Here is a 21,804-nt window from a genome sequence, read left to right on the forward strand (position 1 = left end):
AGGGCTGGCCAGTTATTACTACTAGGCACTTCACAACCTCTTCCTATGCAAGGCAGATGTTATATTTATTTTAAAGATGAAGAAAGGAGCCAGGCATGGTGGTACATGCCTGTAACCCCAGGATTTAGGAGGCTGAGATGGAAGGGTTGCAGGCTCAAGGTCAGCCTTGGCAACTTTGTGAGATTCTGTTTCAAAATTTAAAAAATATATAGGACATGGGTGTGGCATGGAGGTAGAATGCCCTTGAGTTTATTCCCCAGTAACACACACACACACACACACACACACACACACACACACACACACAAATACCACTCAGGTAGTTTTGGTACTTTATCCAAAATTATACATGCAATAAATGTTTGAGATCAGACCTGAACACAGGTTCATTTGCTTTTTAGACTGTATACTTTTTCATTTTTCCTAGAATTCATAAGGAAATGATGAATGAAGTAGATGTACAAAGTACTTAGTCTAAACAATGGGGAAGGCCATGGACTATGGTAAATTCCAATATCTGAATACATATATTTGGTTTCAGAAATTAAAAAAAAATTCTGTGATGATCAATAACAAAATTCAAACATAGAAAACAATAGCAGCAACAGGAATAGCAATAAGTACAAAAATTTTTCACATTTGGTGTACATCCTGCTTTTTTTTTTTTTTTTTTTTTTGGTGGTGGTACTGCTGGGGGTGGAACCCAGAGGCTTCTACCTCCGGGTTACACTCCACTCCCAGACCTATTTTTTTTATATCTTATTTGGAAATGGTCTTACTAAGTTGCTGAGGGCCTCACTAAGTAGCTGAGGCTGCCGTCAAACCTGCGCGATCCTCCTGTCTCAGACCCCAAGCGCTGGGATTACAAGCGTGTGCCACCGTGCCCGGCTAACGTACATCCTGCTTTATGCCAAAAACTTGCATCATTTTAAATGATTGCCACTTAGTTCTGGATCTTTATTTCAGGAACGCATAATTGAAGGAAGTACTCATATTTCAATAATATTTTTTTGCTAGCTGTATAATTTTCTATGTGTAAGTACAGTTGGAAGCCCAGGGTGATCACTTGAACCATGAGGGAAGGTATACACAGATGAGTTGGGTATAAAAATTAGAAAACAATTATTTTATCTTATAACTCCTTAGTCATACCTATTACACCTTTAATCTTAGCATAGATACAACGTCCTCTAAAAAGTGTCCTTGATTGTGCTGTTTGCACTCCTGAAGCATGTTTTGTAGAATGCCAGACTCTGTGCAGTTGCCTGTACATTTACCTTTATACCCCTCTTTTTATAAACTCAGTTTTGGTAGGAATCACATCTAGCTTTCTTGTTATTGTATTTCTAATATCATGTATCACATCTCCCACAGAGTTGGTACTCAATAAATATTTGTTGAATGAATAAAGAAATATGGAAATATTAAGCTTTTCATTTTCCTCTTCACAGTTATATGGCTTTTAAAAATCTTTAACTCCGCCATGATCCTAATTATAGAAATGAGAAACTTTTGAGGCTTCGGGGAACAAAATATTTTATTTTTATTTTAAGTAAGCCACTGGATGTTTAGCGTATAAATATCGTTTGTCCACGTTTAGTTAGGAAAGTAGCAAGCCTTCAAACAGTAGGGGCCTAAATTCATGAGCTTAAAAATCAAAGAGTGGGGGTTGTGAGAGAAGACAAGAAAAGCTGTTTCTAGGTTTCACAAAATCAGAAATCTTTAGAAGTTTCCAATATTTCTTGCCAAAGGACTTAGTTGAGGTCAGTATAAAAGGGGTGAGTCAAAGCAGAAACCCTGGAAACCACTACAAAATCTGTGTCTGTTCATGCTGGAAGAACTGGAGTCTCTTTCATTGTCTAAATTTCAAGTAAACCTTCTCCCTGAGAGGGAGTGTATTAGTTTTTGGTGGCTGCTTTAACAAATCAGAAACGTGGTAACTTAAAACAACACATGTTATTCTGAACTCTGAACATTATCTAGAACTATGAAGTTCTGGAGGACAAAGTCTGAAATGGTTTTCCTTGGGTTGACATCAACGTTTTGGCAGGACCACAGTTGTGCCAGAGGTTCTTGGGGAATGTTCGTTTCATGTCCTTTCCTATCTTCTAGAGAATGCCCCATTCCTTTTTAAAAGCGCTATATCATATTGCCTTTTTCTTCTTGTTTCTATCATCACCGCCCTCGTCTTCGTTGTTGTTGTCGTTGACCTCCTCCTCCTCCTCCTCCTCCTCCTCCTCCTCCTCCTCTTCCTCCTCCTGCTCCTCTTTCTTCTCCTCCTCTTCCTTTACTTGTGTGGTACTGGGGATTAAACCAAGAAGGATTCAATCTCTGAGCTACACCTCCAGCCCTTTTCATTTCATTTATTTATTTTTGTTTTGAAGCAGGGTCTCATTAGACTGTTGAGAGTCTTACTAAGTTGCTGAGGCTGGTCTCCAACCTCCTGTCTCAGCCCCCTAAGTACTGTAAATACAGACTTGTGCTACCATATTTGTATTACCTTTTCTCCTTCTTTCTTAAATCTCCCTTTGATTTTGTTTTATAAGGACATGTATTATTATATTTAGGAAAACCCAAATAATTGAGACTAGTCTATTATCTCAATATTCTTAATTTGATATCATCATTAGAAAATAGCCTCTTTTCTTTTCATGTAAGTCAACATTAATAGTTTCCAGAGATTAGGTGTTGGATATCTTGGAGGAGAAAGGAATAGATATTATTCAGCCTAGCACACTTGGAGTGGATATAGTTACAAATTCTATTGGGCAGACATTCTAAATTTTAGTTGAGGAATATAGAAGAGAGAGAACATAGGGGGCAGTAAAGGTGAATACTGGTTACAAAACAATCAATATCCAGTACAGAGGTTAGTCAGAGTAAGTTGTCAGTAAAGTTAATGGGTGTTGATACTGCGTTGTTAGAAGTTGTCTTGAACAAAGAGGCTGTATTTCTGTTCCAGTCTCTGTTGGTTTGATCACAAAAAGATAGGTGAGTTTAATTTTTTAAAAAGGAGTTTCTGCTAAGTGATGCTAAGATAAGATGGAAGAGAGCAGTACTTCTTAGTTAATTTTGTATGTGTATGCTTGGTGCTGGGAATCAAACCCAGGACATCATGCATGCTAGGCATGTGCTCTATGACTGAGCTGTACCCTTGGCCTCTTAGTTGAAATTTAAAAAGAACTTTCTAACCGTTGGTGCTATTTTATAATGGACTATGTTGCTTTATTATATATTGACAAAGAAATCAATGAACAAGAAATTAGAGGGCATGAGTACTATCTTTAAAATCCCTAAAGCTCTATTCATACTACTTTCATTTAGTGATTGTTGTGCTCTGAATTTAATGGATTGCAGTTTCAAAGGATATCCCTTTTCCTACTAGTTATGAATTGTTTGATGCTATCAGCTATTCATCATTTAAATAAGAGTGGTTATTAGCTTCTCATCTCTTATACTACCTAACATTTTCTAACAGACCTCACAGGTTCTACTTATTAATTCTATACTTGATCTCATGTGTTTTGTGAGTTAATATATTCTGCTAGTGTATTATTTCAATCTTTACTTGCCCAAACAAAAGTGTGTAATTCTTTTAGTTTGATATCTTTCTCTTTATACTTAAATCTCTCTGTGTGTGTGTGTGTGTGTGTGTGTGTGTGTGTGTGTGTGTTTTGCTGGGGATTGAATACAGAGGCCTTCTACCTCTAAACTACACCTCAGCCATTTTTTGCTTTCTATCTGGCAATATGGTCCAGCTGAGTTACTGAGCGCCTAGCTAAGTTGCTGAGGCTGGTTTTTGATTCTGCATCCTCCTGTCTCAGCCTCCAAAGGGCTGGGGTAACAGGCATGAGTCACCACACTGGCTCAGTCTGTGCTTTTATTGGTCTTTGAAACCATTCTTATACAAATAGATCCACTTGCATAATTCTTAAGATGAAAGCATAGTGTTCCAGGAGAACGTTCAGTGTAACTTAAGCTGTTATTTTTGTTTCTGTACCTCTTGATGCCGGTTTTCTGTTAAGCAAAGTGGAATGTAATGGACTTCAAGCCATAGCTGTAGAGGAAAAGTTTTGTTAGGCTGTCTTTTTTGTTAATATATTTGCAAGGTTTGCAAGGCGAATGCTCTGAGTTGGATGGAAGCCTGTGAAATTTTATTTCATTGTGCATTGCTCTTTCAGGACATTGCAGATAAAGGAAAATTTCCCCCAAATCTCTTTCTGCCTATTTTTTTCAGTATATATTCTGAGTATAAAGTTTAATTGCATGCTAGTGAAACTCACTGTGTGTTCTTTCTGGCTCCCACTTCATTGTCTTCTGGGATGTCTAACCTCTTACTATTATCAACTTATATGCTTTGTTCATCCTGTGCTGAAACTTGACCATCACTTTACTCTAGTCACAGTGATTGCGTTAGGTCAGTCCATGGCACCCAATCAGAGCCAGTGGGACGCAATGAATTGTTTGCTGAAAATCATGAGAGTCTCTTATTTTTTTCTATCAGAATTAAACATATTTCTACCAAGAAGGAAAGCCTGAAGTTGTACAAAATCAACTCTGCTAGAGACTGAATCCACCAAACTAGAAGGTGGCTTGGTACAGAAAACAGACAAACCAGTTTTCAGTGACATCATTTGAATTTCTGAACTCCTGCTACTTCTGAGGCCCAATGTATTCCCTTAAACCTTTCAGCTATGTGAACCAGTAAATTATTTTGCTTAAGTCAGTTTAAATTGAATTTTGTAAATAGAATGTCTCTTAATGGATACATCCTAGTACATATCTAAATCACTATGTGCAGATCAACAGCATGTCACAGCTCCAAGTAGAGTTATTCACTTTTCTTCTGACTGTCTTTCTGAGCTGTCTACCTCCAGAGCCAGGTAGCTATTCCCTTTTCCCCACCTCTCCAGACCATTTTGTTCTTGGTGTCTCAATCCTGCTCTATATTCTTATTCTAGATCTAACCATGTCTCCATTGCATCTTTACATTTGTGATATAATATTCTCTAACAGAAATAAAAGAGTGCTTTTCATCTATTTCTGACACTTTCTCCCTCTGAAATCAAGTATTTCTTACAAAAACTGAAAGGAGAATTTCACAGACTATCTGAATAGAGAAAATGTAGAACCATGTACAGTCATAGAAGATATGTGGGTTCATACTGGGGAGATTGGTATTCCTGAGAGTTTTGGTGAGGGATAGATGAAGGTTTGTAAGGACTGGATGTCTCTGCGATGGTGATGATTGCCCAGTAGCCTGACTTTGCTTATGTACATTAGGGTCCATTTCCAACAAAGATACTGGACTCTTTTATACGAAGTGTCAATAAAAAGAATTTTTCCCCCTACAGAGTATGCTTAAGAAATTGGTGCTTGGTTTCAAGAACCTCTGAAGAATCTGCTGCACATATTCTCTTAACTATGGTTGCCTGGAATATTGGTTTGGAAAAAAAAAACAATATCTCATGGTTAACAGCACAAGTGTCTTATTGCTGCTAATCATTGGTTAACCTGGTTAACCATTGTTAATCTGGTTAACAGCACAAGTGTCTTATTGCTGCTACTTACTCCAAAAGTTAATCAAATGCCATGTTGTTTGAAGCTATTTTTGTGTGTGCATCTTGGGCTCTGTTTTCCTCTTTCTTGTAGTTCTCTGATTTCTGTTTGTGGTTACATAATTTATTGAAGGCCTTGAGTTTTTTCCAATTACTAAATCTTTATAGATACTGAGTCTTTTCACGCAGACTTAGCTAATTCATACTTATCCTTTTACAAAAAAGGCACTTCAACAAGGAAAAACAAGGAAAAATCTTGGACTCATTCTTCATTCTTGAGTCCTGAGCTTAAATTATGGACCCCTTCTCATATGGAAATGGCTTCTGTAGCACACTTGCCATTTTAAAGCATGCAATGCATAATTATGTAGCCAGATATTGAGTTACTTTCCTCATCCACTGACTGCAAACCTCATGAAGACAAGAATTGCATCGTGTATCCCATTGTTTGCGAGTGTAAACAAACATATCAAAGTCAATCACTAAGCCAAGCATGAGAAGGCAGGAGGAAGCAGGAATTGGGTAAGGGCTAATTGGGTGATGTGTGCGTGTATGTCTCCAACACCTTGTATCCCATTTAGATGTATGACTACAGTGAACCAACAAAAAAATTTAAAAATTAGTTATCGCCAAAGAAAGAAACTGACAATTCAATACAAAAACTGCCTGACCCATTCATGACATTTGGCAAATGAATGAAATAATGTCTGCATATTCTAAGACTTTTTAATCTCTATGTCAAGTGTTGAGTATAGTGAAGAGTTTTGGGAATACTCACTTATCAAAAATATTTATGAAATATATTTGTAAGAAAATCTTATTACTCAATTTATGACAAACCTATTACATATTGAGAAGCTATTTTTTGTGTTAAGAGTTATTTTGCAGATCATCTTGTTTTCTAATCAAGTTTTGCTCTTGTACATTTGCACATTGCATCTCCTCTAGAAAGCATGGTTGTTTACCTCATCATATCTTATAATGATTGAGAACTTAATTGCTGACAAGGCTGAGGATATATATATATATATATATATATATATATATATATGTATGTATGTATGTATGTATGGGGGCATTCTACCTCTGAGCTAAATCCTCAGCCGCATTTAATTTTATTTTTGAAATAAGGTGTCACTAAGTTGCTGAGAGTCTCAGTATGTTGCTGAGGCTGTACTTGAACCTGTGATCCTCCCGTCTCAACCTCTCAAATGCTGAGGTTACAGGTATATGCCATCACACCCAGCTAAATTTAACTTAAAAATAGTTAAGCTCTTTTTTTTTTTCGCCTGCAGATAAACTTTTATTGAACACACAATGACAATCCTACATTTTATCATGCACAGATACATGAATATGTATGTACAGTATATACATGCAGCACCATTTTCTTTACTTTGTGTCAGAAAGCAATTTCAACCAAAATAAAACAAGAATAGATCACATGTTTTGTCCAGCCTCAGCTACTTAGTGAGGCCCTCCACAACTTAGTGAGACCCCGTTTCAAAATAAAGAGTAAGCCGGGTGTGGTGGTGCACACTTGTAATCCCCGCGCTTAAGAGGTGGAGACAGGAGGATCACGCTTGTTCGAAGCCAGCCACGCTGGCTTAAAAGACCCTGTTTCCAAAGAAAAATATAAAATAGGTTTCGGAGTGTAGCCCGGAGGTAGAAGGGTTTCCAGGAACCCCAGTACCACCAAAAATAAAATAAAATAATAAAATAAAATAAGGCTAGAGGTGTAGCTTGGAGGTAGAATGCACCTGGGTTCAGTCCCCAGTACCACACACGAAAAATTTAAAATCAATATTCAATCTGTTAGGCAAAAATTAGTATCCCATTTTAATTATTTAAATGTGAATAAGATTTAGTATCTTGTATGTTTTTTCAGTTACTTTCCATTAACCTTTCTTTTGCGCAGTTTTGATGGGTTGGAGACTGTTGTTTTATTGACTTACTTAAGCTTTCTATCATTTTTTCTTTAATGTCTTCCTTTTACAAAACTTTCTTAGTATAGCTTTGGCTTTACAATAAGAAACTTTGTTAAGCAGGTCTGTAAAATAGGATAAAGATACTTCTAATTCATCATCTAAACTTTTCTCAAAAGTTTGATAGAATTTTATTAGGGGTATTTAGTTTAAACAGCACACTCCTGACAAAATATAACAAACAGGAGAGAGATAAGCTGAACTGAAGAAAGTAGGCCTTATTATTCTTAAAATGAATAATAGTTCTTTAAATTCTTTAGGTTGACTACCACTTTTAATTCTATTTTGTCATGTGGGTTTACTCAGTAATATTTGGTCAAATTTTCCCTAGAGTAATTTTTAAGCTCAGCCTTTACTTGGGTAAATCTCAGGGAAGGGATTTAGTTTTCTTCCCAACTTTCAAATATTGGGAGACCAGAATCAACAAGTGACTGGTAAGGATTATATTGAGTTTTTTTTTTTAAATGATAAAAGTTGATGATAGTCTCTTAATTTTAAGTCATCAAATTTATTTTTAAAATTAAAACTTTTGAAGCTGGGTGTGATGGTGCACACTTGTAATCCCTGTGCTTGGGAGGCTGAGACAGGAGGATCGCACAGGTTCAAAGCCAGCCTCAACTGGCTTAAGAGACTGTTTCCAAATAAAATATAAAATAGGTCGGGAGTGTAGCCCAGAGGTAGAAGGCCCCTGGGTTCCATCTCCAGTACCACACACACACACACAAAAAAAAAAAAAAAAAAAAAAAAAAAATAGAGAGAGAAAGAAAACTTTTGGCTTATTGCCAAATGCTTATCTAGGTAGAAGGTCCCTGGGTTCCATCTCCAGTACCACACACACACACACACACACACAAAAAAAAAAAAATAGAGAGAGAAAGAAAACTTTTGGCTTATTGCCAAATGCTTATCTATAATTTGTATGGAGGTAACCATTTGGTTTAAAATAATCAAAGTGATTATAGCTCTAAAATTCTATGATCCATGTTTATTTTTCAGTTATTTAAAAAATTTACCAAGTTTTACCTGACTTTAAATCCTTAGGAATTGAACCCAGGGGGAATTCTACTTCTGAGCCATACCAGCCCTATATTTATTTATTTGAAAGCAGGGTATTGCTAAGTAGTAAGAGCCTCATTAAGTTGTTGAGTCTAGCTTTGAACCTGTGATCCTCCTGTTTCAGTCTTCTAAGTACTGTGATTATAGGCATGTGCCACCATTCCTGGCTTAAATATAAAATTTTGTTTTAAATATTAAGCCACATGTTCTCTAACAATGTATAATATTCAGTCAATATCTCTATATAAAAAGTTAATATTTCTCATTAGCCATCTATAAAAATACATTGTTATTATAGACTTACATAATCTTAGAGACATACTTTGAATGTAACCATTAGAATCTTAATTTTTTCCCTGTAAAGCAAGGATATTTTAAAAATATTCAATCTATTGATCACTTGAAAATTTAAAGAATTTATGTATGGACTAAGACCTAAAAACTTTATCGTACTGTCCTCTGTAGACTATTTTATGAGTTTCTACTATTTGCTAAGTACCTTCTCATTTGAAAAATGATATTGTGGAAATTCAGTTTATAGAATTGTTAAGGAGTTAGACCCTTGTATGTAATCTAGATTGTTGAATTAATACCCTGTTCCATTTTAAAGGATCATACTTTAATGTGCCACTGATTTTGTCATTCATTAATTCCATAAAGATTTGCGTATTTGGCTAATTCTTACTAAGGAGACTGAAAGCCTTAGAAATATTGACAAGGAAGAAAAGATTTCTGAACTTCTGGAAAAAGAGAAAATATAAATGCTTAGAATTCTAATATAGTTGAACACAAGAGGAAAGTACCATGGAGGTCACAGGAATCAAGGCAATATACAAACCACCCTACCAAGAAGAGGATCTATTATATACAAGCGATGGGGAAGAGACGCATAAGGGCAGGTGCAATTATGTTTTGCGTTTGGGTAACATCTCTGTGAATTCTGGAATGTAGAAGATAACTAACAAATGTGTGATGTGAAAGTGATGAGCAGAAACAGCAAAGTTATCAAGTGCAAGTTACAATACTATTTTTAAAATGCCCTCTGTCATTTTGGCAGCATTACTCCGTATACCCTATCCTAGCTAAAAGTTTCTGCTCATAAAACTGGAGGCATAGTTTTCCCCTAAGAAAGGGAATTTCTAATTCCTCATTTGTTTAAAGAAGAGATGCTTGCAAGAAATATAGGTGGGCATTTAAGATTTGGGGTTTTGGTCCTGAGAAATTTTCACGTTAAAGGAAAATAATGTCAAAATTGCACTGTGAGTTAATTAAGTCCAAATGAAAGCACCAGACCTGGTTAACTTGGATATTACAAGTCAAAATTTAAAGTTTTGAGAATGTTAGTGCCAGCTCTTTGGAATGTTAGTGCTCTCAAGCAAAATAAATTTTATAATGCTTAAAGCTCACTACTAATTCTTTGGACACTTGAGACAACTAAAGTATTTGCAAAGATTCATTTCCCCTGCTGACTTTTTTTCAGCAATACTCGGTGATTCACTCTAGGTTTTTTTTTTTTTTTTTAATTGTGCTTCTTCAGTCAAACACTGACACAACTGTTGAAATATACTCACTCATACACTAGGCAGTCACACTCGATAATGTGTCTGCCACCATGTTAAAACAGTCATTTGCTGACATATTTTATGGCCATGAACATGTTTCAGAAGCCAGCAAAAAGGATTGGCCTTTAAAAAATAAGCAAGAGCAGCATTTCCTTCTAGTGAAACGACATATAATTTGAAATAATAGAGTGTCAATAGTGACTATAGGAAATTGCTAGAAAGTAGACATTTCCAAGTCCACTTTTATCTGAGAAAAGTAATTCTTTTTAAGCCAGCAAACATTTTATTGAATTAAAAGCATTTTTGTCAGATTCAGAAAATGTTTATTGCGCCAGGCTTAGAGTTCTGAACTTCTCTAAATATGTGGAATAGCAATTTTGTAAAGAATAAATGTTAATGCTACACAAAATAGCATTCTATTCTCAATACCTTTTCACTTATATTAGACTATGACTAAATTGGCTTTTGCATTTAATGACCTCTACCAGAAAGTGTAAGAATAGTCAGGGAAAATTTATAGATAGAAACACAAACATCCAAATAGACTAGTTTGTTCTCAATGGTTTGGTTTTTGCTTTCAAAGCTCTTAAAATACATCATAGATAAACCTCAAATAATTAATAAATGGTAATAGCTTTGAAAATAAGAGATAATTTTATTATGAAAATTAAAAGATTAGACACAAATGCACAATAACTTGTTACATGCTGTTGAAATTGGGAAAAATAAATATTTTAGTAGATCCCTAAGCTGTTATAGAGTGGAAAAATTTACTTGTTAAAAATAATTATTAGTTTCCATTCTGAAGTAAAATTTATACAAAGAATTTACATTTAGTTTATAACACTGAACAGTTTATAACACTATTGTGCTTTGGTTAATCAGGATATTCATATAATTTGAATAATTCATTCTTAAGATATAACAATTATTAAATATGAAAATTTACTTACTTTATACATTGGCTTTATACTTGCTAAATTAGGAAAGAGATCACAGTCCTGAAAACCCCTTAATCAACATTTGCACCCCATTAGAGTTGTGGCTTAGAAGACCATATATTTCTATGTTAAATATTCTTGAAATTATGGTGACTCTCTAATTCAACAAGATCAGAGTTCTTGATCAGGCATTATTTAGAAGTATTTCAGTATTTTTTATTTCCACAGGCATTTAAATCTCATATCAGCTCCTTGGCGAGCACGGAAACACAAACTGCTTTATAGATGCTTGTGTCCACAGAAGCAATTTTTTTTAGAAGAAGCAGAAACAATTATTTTTCACTTTATTTCACACACATGGCTTCTTTGTTCATTAAGCTAATTACTCTAGCCTACATTCATGCTTTTCATCTACCTTGTTTCTTGAGCTTGATCCTTCCCCAACCCTGAATCGACTGTTACTGAACAGTTGGAGCTGAACAGGAAGGAATTGCAGGTGTCAACTCACAGTTTACAAATATGACATCTCCTCTGGCATAGCTGGAAATATGAAATATTGATTTATGTGCAGTAAAAGGTCTTATAAAAATGATCACATACACATGAGAGATTAATGCGCAGGAGATCAATAGAAATTTCATTCTTGACGCTAGACTGTCACCTATGGTGAAATGCTAAAATACAGAAATCAATATTATCTATGAAATGTCAAATTTATTATAATTATGAGGATGAAAGCTGGCCAAGTGGCTCCCAGGAGAGAAGGAAGGATAGGTTACTGTGCTGAAGCATCTTTCATGTCCCTTGTTCACTCGCTGCCAATTTGAGAGCAATATTGGTGCAGGGGGTTTTCAGGCATTATGTACCGCGGTGTAGTAACAAATTCCTGCTGGAATATTTAACTCTTGAAACTGACAATAATACAAGTGTCCACATAGTCAAAAAGGTGCAGAACTTTTAGCTCCAAAATATGGAGGACATTTTAAGCATAGATTTTAATGTGGTATGTGTACCACAGCCCACTGCTTAGGAAAATTGAGCTTTTAGAGACAGAAGATTAATAAGACCGTGGTGCAATTTTATTCAAGCTCGTGTTCATTCTCTACAGTGGTGGTGGTAGGGGGAGAGGAAAAATCCTAAATTATCTATTAGTAGGCTTCACATTTTCTATAGTTTAAGCCATTAGCTTGATTCTTAGAAATTGCCATTCAATTTCCTCTGCCAGGCAGCAATTCTTTGAAAAGATTTTTATGAGTTTGTGGCAGTCTACTAGTCTCATGTATCAAGTTTAATAGAGTCTTTGAAAAAGTAACACAAAGCTAAAATTTTATGAGCCTATAAGAAAACAATAAAATGAAAGCATTTTATCTTTGGTTTTAAGTGGGGAGGGGGAATTTAAGAATTTGGAGGTGAAAGCGAAAAGAAAAATATACTTCTTATCACATATTCTCCGTGTCTACAGAAAAACACAGTATTAGGCCCTAATTAATAGTATTACTGGTCCTCATAATAAGAGGAGGTTTTACTAGTAAATTTTAGTGATGTTACACTGTAATTCTTAAAGAGGTTAGGGCTTGTTGCTGGTGGATATGAGGGAAAATAAATATATTTGACCAAGTAATGAATTAGAAACATTGACAGAAAGCCTAGATTCCACTGCAGGTGGTATAGATGATGAGTAGGTTGTACCCTTTGCTGTCAATTGACACTGTTCATAAAACTCCCTTTGTTCAAATTTTAATGACTCTCTATTTTAAACATAAGCATTCTGCTCTGCCAACTAGGACTAGAGAACAGCCCAGAAAGCATATACATTTTACTACACCAATGCCTCCATATACAAAGTTTCCAGAAATTTGTGAAATGAATGAGCAAGTCAAACATTAAACTAGTTAATTCTATGGTACTCTGGCACTACAGCAGGCATGGGGGATGGGTTTTCTTCTCATTTGGACTTAATTCTGTTTGTCTTTAGAGTTCTGATGCTCTTTTTTTTTTATCCCCCTCTCAGGCCAACATAGCTCTTTGGTAATTAACTGCTTAGGATTCAGCCATCGCTTCTGGTTGGAACATCTGCTCTCCTGTTATGGTACTCTTCACTTTATGGTTCTTCACTAAATTTTTAACTGAAATTACACATAATAGGGAAAATTTACTTTCATTACTGGTCACATTATTTTTTAATAATAACTGTTATAAGTTTAGTAGTCATGTGTTTTATTGTAACTTCTTGAATATTCTTTACTTAAATTCATTTCAAAGCTTTTCCCACCTCCGTCATGATGTCCATGATCTACTTTAATCTGGTTCTTAGGAAAATGTTTCTGTTTTAGATTGAGATTTAGCTGAAGATATTTTGACTTAAGGGATAGCTAAACACTAATGTCTAGAATTTATTCTCAGTTTTTAGGTATCATGTAAAAATTGAATATGACTATTACAATTAGTGGTATTCAGGGCCCTCACTATTAAGTTACCTTTCTTCCTCAGCATTTTGGTTTTCTTGGTGCTACTGTCTAAAGCTTTTGTTTTCTTCATGACATCGATTTTTCGAGTATTACTTTTATTTACCATGGAGTAACACCTATCTCAGAAGCCAAAATGATTGTAGAACTTGACATCACTCACAGATGATCACGTTAGAGGCACAAGAAGGTTTCATAACTACCTAGAAAGACCCCAAGTGAATGTTATTTAATTCATTTATCATTAGTTGAATATGTACTATATGCAGGAAATTAGAACAAAAAGATAGAATAAGCACAGACAGAACTCTTGAGAATTTCACAGAAACAATAGAAGTTGAGCAAAATTTAGAAAGGGGAATTGTTTAGAGAGGGAATTGTTTATAAGAAGTAGAATCCGTGTAAGCTATTTGAAATCCTTAGATTTGTGTATTCTTAGCTCAAATAAAAACACATTTCCATATCCTTTAAAGAAGAGCCAGTCTATAGACATTCCAGAGACAGAAAATAGAGAGTTCTTTCTTGTCTATTGTTACTGAATTATTTACTCATCCTAAACATTATCTCCTTTGGCCAGAGTTGTAGGATTATTATTACTGCCAAATATGATGTAGGGTTCATAAACTTTCTCCAGTTGGTAACATAAACACTTTTTAAATCTGGAAAAGAGATAAAGATTTATTTATTTTTTTAAAAAACGCTGTAGCATTTACACAATGTATAAATAGAGATTTGGGAAGATTTTCCACTCTACACAGCTTCTTAAGGCTCCCCCTCCCTTCTGTACCTCAAGTACCCAAAGCGGTTAAAGTTAATACTTAATGCAACCCAGTTGAAGAGATAGGCATTTCTTGCAGTCAGGTCTCAATTAAGAGATAAAAGACAAAAAGTGCAAAGCGCTTGATAAAGCTAAGAATACAAGGCCAGCCATGGATGTGCTTGAAGCTGGCCATAGCGATAACTGGATAGTCAGCTGGAATCTTCTTGAATTGAAGTGGGTGCTCTAACTTATCAAATTCCACATATGGGGAAATTATTGGTGCCTACAGTGGTGATTAACACTAACCCACTGGGTCAGAAACAAGCTGGGATAAAGGTGAAAACTGTATCTGACTATCAACACCAAATACATCCATTTAGAGAAAGATAGCAGAGGGTTTTTTCTTTTTTTATATCTTCAGTTGTGCAGGTTGTCAGGCTGGTCACACAGTTAACGCTGCATATAGAGTGCTCTCTATAATGTGCAAATTGCAATGCACATTAAAATGTAATCTACTTTAATAAGTCACATGAAGATTACATTTTAAGATAATTGTTTGTGTGTTTATGCTACACGCCAAAAATATTTTCCTGCTTTGTTTACAGTGTTTTCTCTTTGCCTTTAAAACATAATGATTGCAACTATTAGAAGTAAATAACTCCCTTCTTCAGATGGTTGGGGGTAAAGTCACAAAGATTCAAATTTTTGATTATTGGAACCCTGGCTTATAATGCAATATTCAAAAATCAGCTCAATTTTATTGAATTTCCCAAAGCAACTCTTGTTATGATGCTATGATCATCAAAAACCTCAATCTGCATCAATAATTAAGACACTTGATTTGAATTATGTAGATAATTTTATAAGTTATAGTCTTTTAATTCCTGTGCGGACAAAAATATTTGAGAAGTGACAGTTTTTGGAGTACTTATAAGGAACGTCATAATCTGGGCTTTCTGACAAATCTATCCATTTGGAACATGGCCAATTATCAATGATTTATTAGAATGGATGAGAGGAAAATTACAAGAAAATGGAAATGACAAATAATATCCAAATTTCACATTGTTCATTCATTTAAAAGTACTTTTCCACTCAGCCACCAGTAAAATCATTTACAAGTGATGACATTTAGCTGAAAAGATTTTCATCTCTTTTTTTCCCCTCTTATCCATCTTGTAAAGTAAGTACCAATGAATACTAAAATAATCCATTGGGGTCAAGAGACAAAATAAGTCCTTATTACTCTATGTAGATATTGTGCCCTTAGCAAGTAGAAAAATGACTAGTCCAGAGTTGGTACCCAATAAATATTTCTTAGATGAATAAAAGGATGAATAAACAGAGTTTTGAGAATGTAACTGAATTATGAGTTGATTAAAATGTATTTTTAAGTCTGGAAATTATTACAATGGGCATTTGAAATTTTCTGATTTATTCTGGTTCATTTTATGAGAAGCCTATCTTTGAAGGACAGGTACATGGCTTAACCGTGTATGACCACTTATTTAATTATATTAATGTCACTAATATATGTCACATTACCCAGAAAGATTGTGAAGCCTTCCTTCATGGAACACTAAGTTAGTGTATGTGTTTCCTCAGTAATCTCTGGACTAAAAGGCAACATTTCCAATTACATTCTGTTGAAACAATCTAGTGATCTTTGTCTTTATCTACTTAGTATTAGGACAAGAGATTCTGACTTTCTGGAGAAGCAATGAAACTATATACTGAGAGAAATCTCTAAGGTGTAGGTGATATAAAATTCAATAGACACAGGTCATAGAAAAAAAAAAAGAAATACTAGTTGTATCTGTGTGATGGTTGGATCTGTAAAATCTCCCGAAGGCTCATATGTTGAAGGCTTGGTTCCATGTTGAAGGCTTGGTTCCCCCACAGTGCAGCAATGTTCAGAGGTGGAGACTTTGGGAAGTAATTGGATCATGAGCTCAACAATAGATTAATCCACTGAAGAACCTATCACTGAATGGATTTCTAGGAGGTGTTGGAAACTGTAGGAGGTGGAACTTAGAAGGAGTGGGTGCTTGGGGAAATGCCCTCAGGGCTACATCTTATTCCCAGCCCCTTCCTCTATGCTTCCTGGCTACCATGAGCAGAGTGGCCTCCCTCCACCGTGTCCTCAGCCATGATGCTCTGTCTCAGGACAAAGTAACGGGACCAGCTGGTCAGAGACTGAATTTTCTGAAATCACAGGCCAGATAAATCTTCCCTAAGTTGTTTTCTCAGGTATTTTATCCTAATGACAAGAACATAATCTATAACTACAAATTTATCAGAAGATCTTGAGGTATAGCTAGATACCTGGAGCTCAAATAACATCATGGGAATTCTGATTTCTTTACCCTCTGGCTATTATTTCTTCTGTATTGACTCCTTAATGAGACTTCTCTTCCCACAGAAAGTAATCTGTCTGGCCCTCAATAAATCAAAGATGATTTTTTAAAACAACAAGAACAAGAACAAGAACAAGAATAAGAACAACAACAACAACAAAATTAACCTCAGTCCAATAAAAAGAGACTCACTATTCCAATACAACCATCAAAAGTTATAGACTTTGTCTTGCTTGGGTCCTGTGCCCATTCTTGACCCAAACTCTCTGGCTAGACAGATGGAAAATGCTACTTGTAAATGTCTGTTTCACATGTCCTTTCCAATGTTAGTTTGCATTGTCCGTGGGATGTGGTGTTCTGTCTTGGTGCTATGCCTATTCTTGGATTCAGAAGTAAGTTTAGTATGACTCAAATCAAAATAACTGGGATTGAGGAAAGCTGGATGTCTAGGAAACATCAAGGTACATTTCCAGAAGGAAGACAGTAGATTTGGGGAGGGAAAGAAACAATAAATGTTTATAGGAATGAATATAGATGAAATAATAGGACTATTAGAAATATAATAAGAGCCCTAAAATTCTGTCTAGTAAACAACTGAACTTTCTTAAAAAATAAGCCTTAGTCAACTTTCATGTCCAAAAGTGTAGAGAATTATAAATATCAAGGTCTATCAAAATAATTTGAAATATATTCAATTCTGTAAATAAGAAATAGGTCAGGAGTTTTGGAGGTTGGTCAGTCTAGGGGAGCAACCAGCATATATAGACTTTTTTGTCCTAACATTATTCTGCTTTTATTTGAAGGCACTGAGGGGCTAAGCCAGGAAACAGCAGAGGGGAGCATTCCCCCCATTTAGGATGCTACAGTTGGAGTTATATGCTGCTTTCTCATACTACACTAAGTCCCACTGCCCCTAGAGGGCATTTTTTTTTAATGTCAGGAACAAAAACTGCATTATTAAATGAGAATGAGAAGGAGTAGAATTTCAATACAAGAGCAAAAATAATGTATAGATACAAGATATTATCAACAACATTAAGCAGGATTTTATTCTAAATCTCAAATAGTTATGATGGATTAAGTGAAAGACATTATATGAATGTTTGGGGGTCTTGAATAAATTAAATTTAATACATTTTTTGAATAAAATATTTTATTTTATACTGTATATTTCAGTTCAGAACCTTTAATTTATTCAACATCTTCTTGCCTTTTGTCAGTTTACCACTTAAAGAAAAATATATTCTTTATATTTTATTGTTGGTGGCATAAATTGCTCTATTTATTTTAATTATTTATTTTTATTGGTGCATTGTATTCACACTTGATGAAATTCAGGGTGATAGAGGCATCTATGCCCAAAGCAGTAATTGAGGCCTCTCCTATTCTCACCCTCTTCCCTCCTTCTGCCCTCCTTCCTTTGCTCAGCATAGTGATTGACTTTGATAAGTTTGTGTATGTATACCATGTCTATTGAGGTGCTTCCCTCTTCTCTCTTCCCTCTTCCATTCCCTTTAGTTATGTCACCTTCTTCACTCATCTAAGGTTTTTATTTCTTTATATGGAGTCCCTCCTATGTCCCATTTTCTCCCTAGCTTCCACATATGAGGGAGAACATCTGACTTTTCACTTTCTATGACTGGCTAATCTTACTTAGCATTATGTTCTCCAGGTGCACCCATTTCCCTGCAAATGACATAATTTTTTTCTTTATGGCTGAGCAAAATTTTATTGCGTAGATATCCCATAGTTTTGTAATCCATTCATTTGCTGAAGGACATCTCAGCTGGTTCCCTAGCTTGGCAATTATGAATTATGCAGCTATAAACATAGATATGCGTGCATTACTCTGGTAGTTCAGTTTCCATTCTTATAGGTAGATATTCAGGAGTGGTATTGTTGGATCATATGATAGGTTCATTCCTATTCTTCTGAGGATCTTCCATACTGTTTTCCAAAGTGGTTGCACTAATTTGCAATCCTACTAACAATGTATTAGAATTCTAACTTCTCCACATCCTCCATATTGTTGGTTATGTTTTTTTTTTAATTGGTGCACTGTATTCATACATCATAGTAGGATACATACTTTTGTAGACATACATGCACACTTTTCCCAGTCAGCCCCCTCCCAATCCCCACCCCATTCTCTCCCTATCCCTCCCTTCCATGCTTGGCTTAGTAGTTGACATCTAGTATTATGGCAATTTATCTAAAATTAAAAATGATAATCTCACATAACAGTTTCATTTGTCTGATACCAAGCTTTTGATGACTTAAAGATAACATTTCAATATTTCATTTTGCTTTCTTTCTTACCAGAGAATATTTTTTTTCTATTTTTTAGGTGAAACTATCATATATTTATATATTTATTTTTCAGAAAAAAATCTATCCTAATATGGAATATGGATTCTAGGTACCCAAAATGATCTCGAAAAAGAACAAAGCTAGAAGATATATATTTTCTGATTTCAAACCATATAAAGCTACAATTATTGAAACAGTGTAGTGCTATTCTAAAGGCAGATATATAAACCATTGGAGTGAAATAAAAGCCTAGAGCTAAATTCTTCCCTATATTGTCAAGTTATTTTTGACAAGGTTTCCACGAACATTTGGTGGTGGAAATATTAATCTTTTAACTAAATATTGTTAAAAAATAATAATTACATGGAAAAGAATAAAATTGGACCCTTACCTAATCCCATATACAAATATTAACTCAAAATAGATAATAGACCTAACTATAAATCTTAAGACTATAAACTTTTAGGAGAAAATCTGGGTCATTAAACCTCACAACATTGAAATTGGCAGTGATTTCTTGGTTATGATTTCAATGGCACAGGCAACAGAGGAGTATACAAACTCCCTAAAAAATAAAAAAAATATTGTATATCCAAAGACAATGTAAACAGAGTTAACAGTTACTAATAGAATGGGATAAAATATTTCCAATTGCTATATCTGAAGGTATATTAATATTCCAACTAGAAATCCTAATAATTAACAACAATAAAGGCAAACAATACCCTTTAGAGATAGGTAAAAGACTAACATAAATAATGAATCTCCAAAGATAACCAATCTTAGTTGTCTGTTGGATGGAAAATCTTGTTTCTCTAGTTCTGGAATGTGTTACCTATTTCTTCTTTGTAGTTAATCTCTTTGAGTATTTTCTCTAGCACTGGTTTTGAAGACATAAATTCCTTCAGTTTCTGTTTGTCATGGAAGCTTCTTATTTCTCCATCTAATTTGATAGAAAGTTTTGCTGGGTAGGAAATTTTTGGCTGGAAGTTGTTTTCTTTCAAAATTGGGAATATGTTACTCCAAGCCCTTCTGGCTTTCATGACTAGGTTTGGGAAGTCTGGAGTGATTCTAATTGGTTTGCCTCTGAATGTCACTTGGCCCTTTGTTTTTGTTGCCTTCAAGATTCTCTGCTTGGCTTCCACATTGGTCATTTTGACAATTATGTGGCGTGGGGATCCTCTTCTCCGATCCTGTCTAAAGGGAGTTCTATAAGTTTCCTGGACCTGTGTATCGACCTCTTGCTCTATGTCTGGAAAATTTTCTGCTATTACTTCCTTGAAGAGATTGTTGATCCCTTTGGTTTCACTTTCTTTTCCCTCCTCTATTCCAATTATTCTTAGGTTAGCTCTCTTAAAATGGGCCCATATTTCTTCAATATCAGATTCCTGCTGTCGGATTTTTTTTCTAGATTAGAAACTATGCATTCATTTTTGGATTGCTCATCTTCTAAGAGCGAGATTCTGTTCTCCATGTGTTCTAATCTGTTGTTTGTGCTTTGAATTGAGGCCTTTACTTCATTAAATGCATCCTTTATCTCTTTTTGGCTCTCTCTGAGTTCTTTTCGAAGCACCTCTATTATTTCTACAGTTATTTTCCTGATTTGATCTTCTAGAAATCTCTGATTTTCTGTTTTATCGGGCTTTGATGTTGTGGGGTTGTGGGCATTTATTGCTCCAGTATTATTCCTCTTTCCCATGATTTCGGATGTTTGTGCCTTCTCTGGGTTCTTCCCTTGGGTCACTATGACTTCACTTAAGGTGTTCTGGATCTCGAGTCAGTAGTATCTCAGACACCACTACTCCTTTACTGGGTTGTATCACAGAGTCTCCGACCCAGAGAGTCGATAGAGGCTGCTTTAGACTGTGGGGGGTGCCAGGTTGCACGTTCTCCTATGGTGTGATATCTCTGCCACCGCCCCTTCCCCACTGGGTCAAGACCCAGTGAGTACAGTACTGGGATTTCTCCTCTGTGGCCTGCAATTTGACTCACTGTTCTTGAGTACGCAGATGTAGCTGTACTGGCCTCGCTGAATTCGGTGCTGCTACTGCTGGTGGCAATATGGCACCGCTGCTATGCCCTCGGCTGTGGGGCTGGCTTATTTCTTCTTGGTTTTGATTTCCACTCTGAATCCCTGCAGCGTGTGCTGAGCTCGGCCACTGTGAGCTTTAGATGCTCTCTGTGCAGAGAAATCCCGCCTGGCTGTTCCACAGTGGCTCACCTCGGCTTGCTGTAGCCGTCCCATGAATTCGCCGGTGCCGCCGGCAGTATGGCGCTGCTGCCGCGTCTGCCGTGTCCTTGGGCATGAGGCCGGTGTATCTCCTCTGTGGCTCCGTTCTCAGTCGGCTTTCTCTCTGTAGCCTGGTGATTCTTTGTTTCACTGGTGATGGTGTTTTTTGGCCATGAAAGGCGCTGATTTTGTGGTAATGGAGATTTGTTGTTAGTGGGGCTCTTAAGCCCCGCTTTTCTCGGTCGCCATCTTCCCGGAAGTCCTGGTTGTGTTTTTAAAGAATGCCATTCCAATAAATTATTCTTTCATCACAATTTTAAGCAATTTTTTTCTTTAAGCTCCTAAATTTCCAAATTCTAGAGTGTAGACCAATACTGAGGTTCTTGTGATCTTGTTCTGATTGGATAGATTCAGGATTATTATCTGTTTCTCTTCTACCATTACAAACAATATTTTTAGCAAGTTATATAGGATGCCAAACCATTTAAAAAGTGTAGTTACTACATTTAAAATTATTTTCTATATAATATTAATATAATATATATATATATATATATATATATATATATATATATATAAT

This window comes from Muscardinus avellanarius, assembly GCF_963383645.1.
Source record: "Muscardinus avellanarius genome assembly, chromosome: 2".
Lineage (NCBI taxonomy): Eukaryota > Metazoa > Chordata > Mammalia > Rodentia > Gliridae > Muscardinus > Muscardinus avellanarius.